The sequence below is a fragment of the Dermacentor variabilis genome, chromosome 5 (assembly GCF_050947875.1).
Source record: "Dermacentor variabilis isolate Ectoservices chromosome 5, ASM5094787v1, whole genome shotgun sequence".
NCBI classification, from domain to species: Eukaryota; Metazoa; Arthropoda; class Arachnida; order Ixodida; family Ixodidae; genus Dermacentor; species Dermacentor variabilis.
In genome coordinates, this window is record NC_134572.1 from 62,911,997 (window position 1) to 62,924,399 (window position 12,403).

The following is a 12,403-nucleotide window of genomic DNA, read 5'->3' on the forward strand; positions in this document are numbered from 1 at the left end:
CCGCCCGTTTTTGCTTTGCGGAAGCGGCCACGGTGGCAGTGTGCGTGCTTTCGCCATTTTGGGCGTTCCGCGCTGATAAAGGATGATGTATTAGACTTTTTATTGGGCTGATTGTAAACGCGAAAAACAAAAATAAACAGGCCCGTGAAAGCGTGTACGTTGGGCAAGAATTTCTTCTTTTCTGGTTATTACTTTGATGAAAGTAAAGAACGCAGGAAACAAACAAACAAACAGAAAGAAAGATTAATTCATGCAGCACGTCCAACGGTGGATAAAATATAGTAATGCGCTAGGTCCCCGTATTGTCTAGTGCAGTCTCTTTTATCTGGGGAATCTGATTCTGAAGACCAAGCACTTCATCCCCATCATCTATAGTAATCCTGAACAGCCACCACATTATGAAGATCTCTGAAGACGTCGTACACGTTCTGACGACGTGCAGACTTTTATGCCTAAGCCAGCGCCGTACACTCGTGTATGAGCTTTCCTCCATCCATAGAGTTGAAAGAACACCAAAAAAACTACCCGTAGTTTTTTACAAACAAGATTATGATAAGTGCTTCAGCTGAAACTTTAAGTGTTGCAAGGCAGACGATCCCAATTTCGAAATAATAGGCACGACAACTTCCTGGTCAAATAAACGGCTCCGTGGATTGAGCGATGCAAACACGACTATAATTACATCGAGCCGAAAGTGTTACATCGAGCCGAAAGGCAGAAAATCTGTAGACCTGCATGTGTTAGTCTCGCATGTCGTTACCGCTCGTAGGCAAGTTTGTGCCATACACGACACGAGCTCTCCACATGGCGCAGGGGTTGATCGCACGTGTTGAAATCATTCAGGCGTTAATGGGACTCATGCGTTTAGGTCTCTTACTGACGTCAATTATATCATAAGCCTTCATCAAAACGCCGTTGACGCTGAACATCAACACTCCGGCTCATTGGCCAGCCGATATAAGGAGGTAAATTTGAATACTACGACAAGTTGTAATGGTATCAATGGCAAGCACAAGTGGAGCGGCTAGCACAAGCGTCATTACCATTTGCAGCACCAAGTGCAGAGCTTTACAACGCCCACCTTCTATATATCCTCATCACAGACGCATACAGCACGACACACAAGATTCTTGCTAGCTTCTTCATTAAGCAGCTCTCTCATATTCCTTGTTGACTTTCTACAATTGACGGAAGTACCACGGCTGCCGTCGCGTAACGACACAACTAAAGAGTTGCTGCAAGTCGTCGCCAACGTTGCTGTATCAGCTAGATTTGCTTTCTTTCAGCCATATAACTATCGAACAAAAAACTCCAAGTTGCACTTGAGGCTCTATAATCTGTTACAAATTAGCGCGATACTGAACTTAGAGAAGATAAGAAGAAAAACAAAGAAAGAAAGCCAGCTAGCGTTATCTAACCAGTAGTGCAATCGCGCCAATATAAGTGGCGCTCTCCGCGTGGCGCTCTATTACGCGCGTCGTCTGCTCAACCTCAAGCACAGTCTCGAGCACAGACTTGGCCACCAGAACACGCCTGGAGATCGGCTTCCGCCCTCAGAGTCATCTGTGTGGCCAGCTTTGCGCAGGCCAGAGGGCACCAACGCGACTTTGCACTGCACCGACGCCGGTCGACTGCGGAGCCGCTTTCCTGAGGCAACGTTGCACTGGGAGCACGACGGCCGGCCGCTCCTGCTCGACCAACGCCGGCAGCTCTTCACCGGCGGACGCCTCGGTAAGCACACGCACACGCTCTCTCGACCAACGCTCGTGTACCTTCGATTTGAAATACACCAAGTTTTGCGGTGCTGATTAAGCTATCTCGGACCCACGCCTTATGTAATATGCTCTGTTTGCTCTTTCTTGAGGGAGGGCTTGGTAGTGGTATTAAATATTCTTTTTTTTATTCTCATGAACATATAGACAGTTTTAGCGTGGCTGTGTATGTATTTCACTTTGCTGGATACCAGGAAACCGAGGACATGGAATTTGCAAATTTAGCACTCTCCCTATATGCATTATGTCGCAAAGCTAACTATATTCCTGTGACGATGCCGCTGCCATCTCTTCCCGACTTTTTTTTTTCGTCGATACTCCGAACATCTCTTTACTATCTCGACAATTTACCAGTTAGCGTTCCCCTCAGCTTTGAACCACAGTGTTTCTGGAAGGCGGAAGTTCCTATGCGGTAATGGCTGGGTGAATATCTTGACGTTTCACTAGAATGTGCTTGTCGCCTCCTTATTACTTTTTTTTCTGTGGCAGCCTCATTCTGTAGAGAATATTTTCTCCTGTACGTTTTAGTCCTCAGGCTGCGAATTCGGGCCTCAAAAATCAAGGCACTGCCCTCACACAGGAGGATGATGTTGCTTATTGCAAATCAGTTCTGCGGAATCTCGCAAGGTGGAGTAAGTGTCATGAAAAGAAAAACTGTCATCCACCCGAACGTAGCACGAAGCTACAAAGCTGTCCTGGACCAGGGCGAACTTTTCCTCAATTGCGAAGCTTTCTTCCTGAGAAACCGTATGGGTTTCCTTTTTAGCTTCACGCTACATTCGGGTGGATGACAATTTTTCATTTCATAATGTTGATGATATTTACTGATATCTCTTTCGAAAGGGATCGCCGACAAATAGTCACCTAGCCTGCTTGACCTAATGACGTATCATATCCCTCAAAGATTTTAGCATTTTGTTTAACTCTCTTCATTAAAACCTTTATTTTTATATTGTACAGTTACCTATGCCTGTAATGACTTCGACTTCAATATATTCTCTGCCTCTAAACGTCTCTTTCTTACTTCTACTGCTGACCAGCTAATGCTTCCATCCGCTTTGAATCCCCGCGTTTCTTGAAGGTGAACGTTTGTTACGGTTCTTGCTTAGTAAATAGCTTGGCGTTCTATTAGGATGTGATGAGTCCTCTCAGGACTTTTCTGCAGCAGATACATGTCTCATCCTGTTTCGAATATTTTCTCTGGTATGTTCTTATCTTTAGACAGCCAGCTTGGGCCTCAGACAGCAATGTACTGCCCATTGCGTTGTCGTAAAAATTTTACCTCCTGATTTCTTTCTTTCCGTATTTGTAAATCTCCCTTTTACTTTTTGTTTCCATCCTTTGCATCCAGTTCACCGTTTCTGTTTATAGGACTTTCTCTTTACTGACTTCTGGCTGTCTGTGTACACTTTCATTTACCTTGTGCTTGGCTGCCAGCTTTCCTGAATTGTTGCTTCATTTTGTGCCCATGATTTTGAGTTTCAAATAGTTGTGGACTTTAGTCGCCCTTTTCTTTTAATCCATGTTTCTGAGCATTTTTTTTCAAAACTAAAGTTATTCTGCGCTTCTCCGACTTCAATATAGGCCCAACTTATGTCACCCTGTACAGTTATTTGTGATTTTATTGGTGGTTTTACAATGTGAATCGGCTGATCGACCTTTGATTACCTCCCAACGAAGTTGCAGCAGTACAGTTTTACACAAACCTTATCAGAATCTGACTTATTCGTTATTCTGTATTTTCAGATTTGAAATTTTATGTGCGAGGATTCCTTCACACACGCAAAAAAATGTTTTAAGTTTCTGTTATAGATAACGTCTGTTATAGATGATGTAGGTGCCGCGCCAGCTAACTCAGGTTTCTCTGTGCATAACCTTTTGCCCATACGTGCAAAACTTCGATTGTTTTTGCACAACGTCGAGAACTTGTGTCTCGTGGTAAAAACGAGAACAATCAGCTGTGACATAGAGCCCATCAGTGTAGATATTTGGGCTTGCATATTGAAAAGATCTTGCGCCAAAAAAAAAAAAACACACCAGAAAGACGACGATATATGCAATATGCAAGATCACCAACTAGCCCAGCAGTTAACTCTTTTAAAGTATATTTGGGCTTGTTGGTGTAACATTTTGCAGTTTTTATTGTAGCGCAAAAATCACGAGGACGTAGAATAGAAAACAGACAGACACAGGCGCTGTGTGTGTCTTCTTTCTCATCCACGTCTTTGTGCTTTTTGTGCTACAAGAAAAACGGCATAGAGCTTTCGGCGCCAGTCAACGTTCAATCTTCACCTGTGCTAGCCGCAACAGCTGCCGCTGCGTTTTCAATAAAAATGCACGCAGTCACCTCGCGGGTGATTTTGACAAGACGTATGGAGTCTGCAACCCAATATCTGTGTATAACCCAACATATGTTTCTGGACAACTTATGCAGTGAATAAATCATTTCGACTAGCATCACGGCGAGAAAACCTGACGCAAGTGATAATAGACTGATACACGGTAGAGCTGTCGAGTGGCAAGGTTAAACCGCTTTCTGCAAGTGTCACTCCTTCGTCACGCGACAACTTTTCTCGCGTCAGCTTAGTGTTATTTGCATATGCAGGTAAATTCGCACACAGGTAAAACGTTCCGTACAGTACGTCCCGAGTTTTCCTGCTCCGACGATACTCCGTACAGCTGATGTCGTGCAGCAGTGTTACAGCTGCAGTCATGTAACTAAACGAGATTGTAACCGGTAAAGTCAAGTAATGAAGGGCCACGTCATAATTTCCGTATAGTAACCGTTTAAAATCGGCACTATCCGTTCGTTGGCCAAGCATGGGTCTCATTGTAAGCCTTGCTGACACTATTGCAAGAGCTTAGGGAATTCTGTCCCTCGCTACCTGACCTCCGACTCTCCCTCGAGAACGACCCACGTTTTTAGTAAGCATGCGCTTTAGTGATGCGCCATCGTAATACGCATTTGAACTGTGAGGCTAACAATGGTTTCAGCGCATCAGGTTACCCCAAAAGCGCCTCACAACTGTCATTGTCAATTTCTGAACAGTACCCTTCCTTGTCATCTGGTGTAGAAATCGATTTATGTAGATTTGTGTTGTGGTTTCTCGAGCAAGCACGTCTAATAAATGCGCATTTTCAGATATACAGGTCTCTATGTGAGGCCATTATTCGTTCAGGAATGTTGTCAGAGTTCGTAAGCGGTTACAATAAAGCATCAGGATAATTCTTGTCCGTGCCTTTCGGTCCTGGTTGGAACAATCCATTAGGCAAGCGTTCTCCATGTGCAGCGTAAAGAAAGAAAAACGTGAAGGTGTAAGCACTTGCTTGCGGCACTTGTTCTTGACTTGCAGTGCGTCGTAGAAAATGCGGAGAGTCGACACGCAGGGATTCTTCTTGCGCAGAGCTCACGGACCTTCGGCCCAGCGATGCTGGACATTATGCCTGCTGGATGGAGACTGCTGGGCGGCCGCTGCCTCCTGTTGCCCTCGTCTCGCTAACTGGTCAGCCGAGCTCTCTTGTGGACGACAAAAAAGAAAACCAAGGCGGTTCCATCTTTTTTTTTTGTTATATACAGCCACATGAAGCCAATGTATAATGATGCCACGGAAATCATAGACGAAGCTAACTGCGCTTTCAGTTGAAATACGTAAATGATAAGGCAAAAGAAAATGAAATGGCATGAAAAAAAATATCGACTTGCCGCCGGTGGGAACCGAACTCAGATCTTCCGCATTACACATATACCGTGCACTACCAATAGAGCTCAGGCAACGGTTGTCCTCCCGGTCGCTTTCTTTGGTTCCATAGCGGGCTTTCCTTGCCTTTATGATCTGTTAACTTCACGTGGTCTTATGGTCGTATACCACCAATACCGTGTTATAAGTTACTTAGGTTGATAAACTGGTCGAAATAAACCTGACGCGCACAAACCGTAACAGGAAGTCGTAAGGACGTCCTGCTAATGTAGCAAGCATTGTTTACAAATTTGAAGGAATCACTGTTTTCGGTTGCAGTGCCCGCACCCCCTGTGACCGTGGCACCGGGTTCCTGCCTGGTGCTACTCTGCCGCCCTCCGCCCCCTTCTGCAGCTCAGCTGGTGAATGCGGGTCGCTTCGAGTGGCGTCTCAACGGAAGCCTACGAGCAACCACACGCCGGGCTGGAAAGGTTTGCGCCTCCATTTACTTAACAGCACCTTGTGCAATTTTATCTATTTCTGTTTTGTACCGTCTCCTAATTTGAAGTTTATTGATTCCCGTAACAATGCGCGAAAAGAAACCTCAGAACGAAAAGCCACAAAAGTTGGCTTGAAATTGGTGCAGGCCAGGCATCAAAGACGACAAATAGTAGCACATCATAATTATACCAGCATCCGTATTCATGATGAAAAGATAAAGCAAGTCATCTGTGCACTCGTCCCATAAGTGAGGTCACCTCCTATACAGGAACAAAAATAAATACATAATGATGAAACAGGTTATGAAGTCAATGAAGATGCTTATTTACTTCGACGTTAGTTATCAGTGAATTGTTGTGATACAAAAACTAGACTAGACAGTAACAGCGCTTGTACTTGGGAAATATTAGTATGAAAGTATTGCAAATGTAGCACGAGTTTACCGCACTGTGAATGAAATGATGTTTGAAGTGCTTACGGACTAATGTTAGATTACTCGTATTTTTTATAATGTCAGGGACATTGATTTCTAGAATTTGGTTCCCAAAATTAGACCAATTTTAGGAACCAAAGACCTAGTGGGACTGTCCACTTTTCATTACTACGTGTTGTGGCACGCCTCTCTTCAGATTTTAGCTTGGTGATTATTTTAATAAAATAACAAACGTATGGCGCAGAAAATCGGACATAAATGATATCGATAAGTAGCATTCATAATTTGGGTTGATTACTAATACTTATAAAGACCAGATAACGCAGCCTGGATTAGGGAGAAAACGGGAATAGCCGTTATTCTAGTCGACATTAAGAGAAAAAAAATGGAGCTGGCACGCCGTGTAATGCGTAGGGCAGATAACCCGTGGACCATTGAATTCACAAAATGGCTGCCAAAGGAAGGGAAGCGCAGTCTAGGACGGCAGAAAATTAGGTGGAATGATGAAATGAGGAAATCTGCAGGCGTAAATCGGAATCATCTAGCGCAAGACGGAGGCAATTGGCTATCACTGGAGAGGCCTTCGTCTTGCAGTGGACATAAAATGGGACTGATGATGATGATGAGAATAACACAGCGTTGATTTTGAGTTAACTCATCTCTCGGAGTTCCATATCGAAGTGTTAACTTTATGTTTGTCCCACAGGCTAGTGTTTCCGCAAAAACTGCCTTCTCTTCATCAGAATAGCAGACAGGCAGTCAGGCTCCCAATTCGATCACCCCGATTTCTTCAGGTCACGGTCTTTGACTTCCCTCTTCTGTCTATTCGGCTCTTTTTTCAAATGTACTTAACGCACGACACTAAATGCATCTCAAGCTGATCATTTTCTCAGCGCCTCGAGGCTTTAAGCGTTGTTTGAAACTAGCGACAATTGCCATTGAATTACATGTTGCGACCTGTAGCTACACCTTTTATTACCAACATGGCTCTCCTAAACCTTGACTTGACCGCGCCAATCCACGGCATAGTTGAGCCCAACTGGGTGCAATAGAACAAGAAAGGCGCGTCACATTGGATTCGCCGTCGTTGAGCTGTGCTACAGCTTCACTTATTTGAGGATTTATGCAGTGAAGCCTTATTTACAAACAGTTAGTGTGTCGTAGAGCGGGGGTTTATATCGCCGAGAAGATAAAAAGATACAAAACAATATGTCGTCTAAAAGGGAAGCTTACTCAGATAAAGCTTCCGCGAAGAAATTTTGTTCTGACCTGCGGTGAACGTATTGAGTTTGGTGTGTTTGTGTGGCTACCACATGCGCCGCTTACTCTACGGGCATCGGCGCCTGTGCTGCAGACTTCTGACTCCTGTTGGGAATGAGCTTCACAGATTTCGCGGTTTGAGCCTTAGGTCAGCAGTCAGATAGTCCGACATATAAACGTCAGGAGCTCAGTGTCACAATTTCAGCGCGATTTCATTCATAAAAAATGGACAGGAACTATACCGCGTCCTAGTGCTCCACACAAACTTATTTCTCCGCGTTTTGCAGTCCTTGTCATAACGCATTACGGAAAATGATTCAGCTGTTAGGTTCGTGTTGTGACGAGTTTTGTTGGGTAAGACAGTTCCATTAAGCACTGCTGGCATTCCTACTTAGAAAACTTCCGACTAGAGAGTAAGCGAGCTTCGTTAAAACAGGCATGTTTTCGGTTTCTGTCGAGCATCTGGCATAAGCTTATTGCCGGGGTCACGAAAGCTTCGTGCGCGGGCATTAGCGCGCGAACGTTGCGGCACTGTTTAGCAAGCCAATCCGCTTCCGTGACGCGCGTTCCCCAGGGACCGAGCGCGCAGGTGGCACACTGCGGACGCGGATCACGGAAGCCGAAGCCTCATTAAGCTTTCCTAAAACGCTCTGACGCCCTAATCAGATCGTGCACGCACGCCACCTCGCTTACGGACGGGCGCGGCATTTTACTGCCGGGACAATGTCGGATCAATTCCGCTTTTCCTAAAGCTTCAGAGCACTGTTTCGGAGTAAATTCAAAATAAATGAAAGTGCTGCTGCGCGAATGGGCTGAAGCAATGAGACACATTAACGTACAGAAAAAGAAAGGAGCGCGGCTTCATTTTGTTTTACATTCGCGCAGCTATGTTTCTGTCGACTACAGACTAATTAGCATACATCAGATATTTTGTGTGTCTTCGTTTTTGTTGAGGCATTTGCGACAGGGGCGAGCATAGTTGGAAAGCAGTGCCACGGTACCAAAGAGCACAGCTGAGCAGCCTGGAAGCTATACTTTGGTTTAGTTGAAACCGAAGCACACATATATACATCGAAGACGCAGATATACTACCATAGATATTTGAGAAGGGATACGATTTCTTTTGTTTTGGTACACGCACGTATTCTCGCGCGAGAACAGTCACACTATCAGAGCGTAGTGATATGTCACACTACACGACAGTTACAACCGTCAAACTATTAGACCGCTATGACCCATTCAAAAATCACAATACTTCTTTCTGACAGAGAGAGGGAAGAAGTAACCTACACTTGCAATCTTTGCTGCTTCAGTTATTATTTTTGTTAGTTCGTCTTTCTGTCTTGACAAAGCCGAGGTCCTTTCTAAAGACTGTTCGAATTCACGCGTGCTATAGTGCAACACCAGCTGCCAATCGCTACATTTTCCCGACAATATTACATTGCTCTCTTAATCTATAATTCAGGCAACGGCTTGTCAACTTCACTGGTTGCCGATTCTGATCACTATAGGGTTCGCATGCTGTGCTGCCACGCTGCACGTCGTTGCAAATATTTGTCTAAGAATAAAATAAAGACAGGCTGCATACTTGATATTCATTCGTTCTAACGTAGTAGCGCCATATAACGGAATATGCAGAAGCACTAGTCGCATGTTTTCTCTCTGCTTCCTCGTCACACTACTAAATTACAGTGCAAACATTTCCGAGGGCCGTGTGCCCAGCCTAGTTCACTTGTTGAGTTCCCCAACTCGGTCCTTTCCTCCTCCGTTCTTCGTTAGTGGCACTTCTCAGTTGCTGACTTCAGCGATATTTTCGCCCTCTTTTACGCTCAGAGCTTCCTGCTGTGCGTCAGTCTTGCTGACACAGCTATGAATATTCAGTGGTTGGGGATCGATAGCGTCGATGCGTTGCACGATCTGGCCGTGTTAGTCGAAAAAAGGGTAGCGGCTGACCACAGACGGGGAACCCGCAACCGCTGACTTTCTAATGCAGCACATTTCCGCAGCCGCAGCGCGAGCGGATCGTTTAGCGTAGAGCGTTCCCAGCTTCACTTCAGCGAACTGCAAATGCTCTACGAAGTCGAAGTCGTGGAGGTAGAGTTTTGCGAGAGTAATATTCCAGTTAAGCAATGTGTTTCTCTTTGGTGTCATATTAAGCCTCTCGGCGATGTGGAAAACGGGGGAAACATAAAATAAGGCCAAAATATTTGTATTATCTTTCGGGGTTTCAGATGCAAACATTGTACCTGCCTGGAGTGACTGAAGCCGATAGCGGCCGCTGGGAATGTGTTTACACGGGGCAAGATCAGTCATGGGCACTTGTGGAGTTCCTTCTCGAAGGTAACCGCCATCTAAAGGTGCAGCTCACCCTTTGCAGCCGCCCGTCGGTGCAAGTTTCTAGTTTGCCGGTCAAGGGCGGCTAGAACTTTCCTATATTTGCTCCGCCGTGTTTATTCGTTTCATGTATGCACGTGTCGTTTGGCCGCCCCGGTATCTCAGTGTCTACGGCGCCCTGCTCGAAGTCGCGGGCTCGGCTTATTTTTTCGGAGGCCGCTTTCATACGGGGCGAAGTACACAAACGCGTACTACGCTTTGGGTGCACGTTAAAGGAGTACTGACGTGACATTTCTAACTCTCTTCATTTCTTGGGTCAAGTCAAGGTCCTGGACCTCGAAACACCTGAAGAAGTACTGGCAAGCCTCAAACCATGATAAATAATTTACTGCAACAGTTATTCGACGAAGCACTTTCGGCTTCGTTTCCCAGGAGGAGTGTGTGTCGCAGTGTTATGCCACGGAAGGTGGTCACGCGGTATCAGAAAATCTCGACGTTTTGGCGCTCCCTCCGACTCGCTCGGTCGTCGGCTATGCTGCTACTCGTTGCGCCGCCCGATGAAGCAGCCTGATAGACCACCGAAAATATTGCAGGCAGTGCCAAAACGTCCCGATGTCCTGATCCCACATGGCCACCTTTTCCATAAGGAGTAACGACAAAGACATTTCCTGGGACCCTCAACTAAATATGGCTCATATAAAGCTGTATGGTAATTTATTTAGGGCGCTGTGACGCTTCGCATTATTTTCTCTAGGGTTTCAAGATCAAGAACCTTTATGTAGCGCAAAAAGAAAGAGGTGTAAAAATATATTATATCTGTATTCCTTAAGAGAACCCCGCCGATGAGATTTAATCCTGAGTTAGCGTTCTCCGGAGGACTTGTGTTGTTTTGGGAGATTAAAATCAATCAATCAATCAATCAATCAATCAATCAATCAATCAATCAATCAATCAATCAATCAATTGGCAGTTTTCTTTAGCAGTATTCTACTATCTGCAGTTGCCACCAAACTGCAATGTACTGAATAAGAAATCCTGCTTGCGATCTATTCCACCATCCGCTCAGCTCGGGAGATTATGTCTAGAAATATATAGCAGCGTCTCCGCTCTTTCAAGCTCTCGAAAGTCGCCTTCTCACTTCAAAAAAATGAGTCAGGCTTGTAGTAGAGCAGCGCTTGCGCAAGTTCTATTTATCTAATTGTAATCAAAGGCAAAACTGTGGCCCATTATGACCCAACAACGGTGTACCGCAAGTTGTAAAACATGCTATGAACAAAACTTACTCTAATGGCAGATGCAAATCGCTTTCGAAATCAAAAATGCAATTAATACTAAGTTTTCCTGGGGAATAATTTTGTTGTGCATTGCGTTTCGAATATCGTGCTGTAAAACGTGCATTTCACAGAATGTCTCGTAGTTACGTCAGCATTCAATAAATTCTGCGACTTCGCGAAATTGTTTTCCTATCTCTAGATCATGGCAAAAGATTTCTTCGTCTGCTGAGACACTGCTAGGATTAGCGACGCCGATTATTTCTGTCGGCCTCATTAGAAAAGCCAGACAACCAGTCTGGCTTCCTTTCTTTATTATTAATCTGAAGTCGGGCGGAAACAGCCTCACCTAAAAAAATAACACTTTTTTCCTAGCGCTGAAAGCGATGAATGAATTAGAGATATCGGTTCACATAGCGGTGACTGTATTTGAATACTCAGCGTCCTTCACTGTTTGATAGTGTGTGGCTAGACGCGCACGGTGTGATTATATCTTTGCCGCAGTGAAAACGGAGCCGGCAGAGTGGACCGCCATCACCATTGCTGCAGTGGTGTTTGTGCAGCTTGCCACACTGTGCGGCTGCGGCTGGGCTTGGCTTTCTAGGTAATGCATCCAGCTTGAACAGACAAGGAAGCGTGCTTGAAAAGAAGCCGCCTTGCTCTTATTTGCCTACGCTATACCATGAACATTGCCGCGCGCTGTCTCCCGACAACACTTGGATTGCGATTTTTGCGTCTAGCCGTATTAAGAAATCCGTAAGCCATCATTTCTGCAAAGCTCGACGCATCACAACCTGCCTTACTAAAACATTCCAGTGCTTTGAAAGATGCAGATGGAATCAGCCAGCAATGGGTCATGTTGACATAGCTCCATGTAGGTAAGAATGATTTGCGATTGGCCTGGAACTTGTAAATGTTCATATTTCATATTTGTTCCATAAACGACAACAATTGACTAACGCCAGACGTCACAAGGAATATCCGAAGTAATATAACGTACTTTTCAAGATGCGGTAAAGTTATCAGCGTCCGCGGATGCCCACGAAATTAAAATGTATCCTTCTTGACATTCAGGGATGTAAGAGAGATTGTTTCAGTCAGCCATCGTTTGCATTTACAAAGAATCAAGTGCGCCTCTTTTTTCTTTTGTTTGTG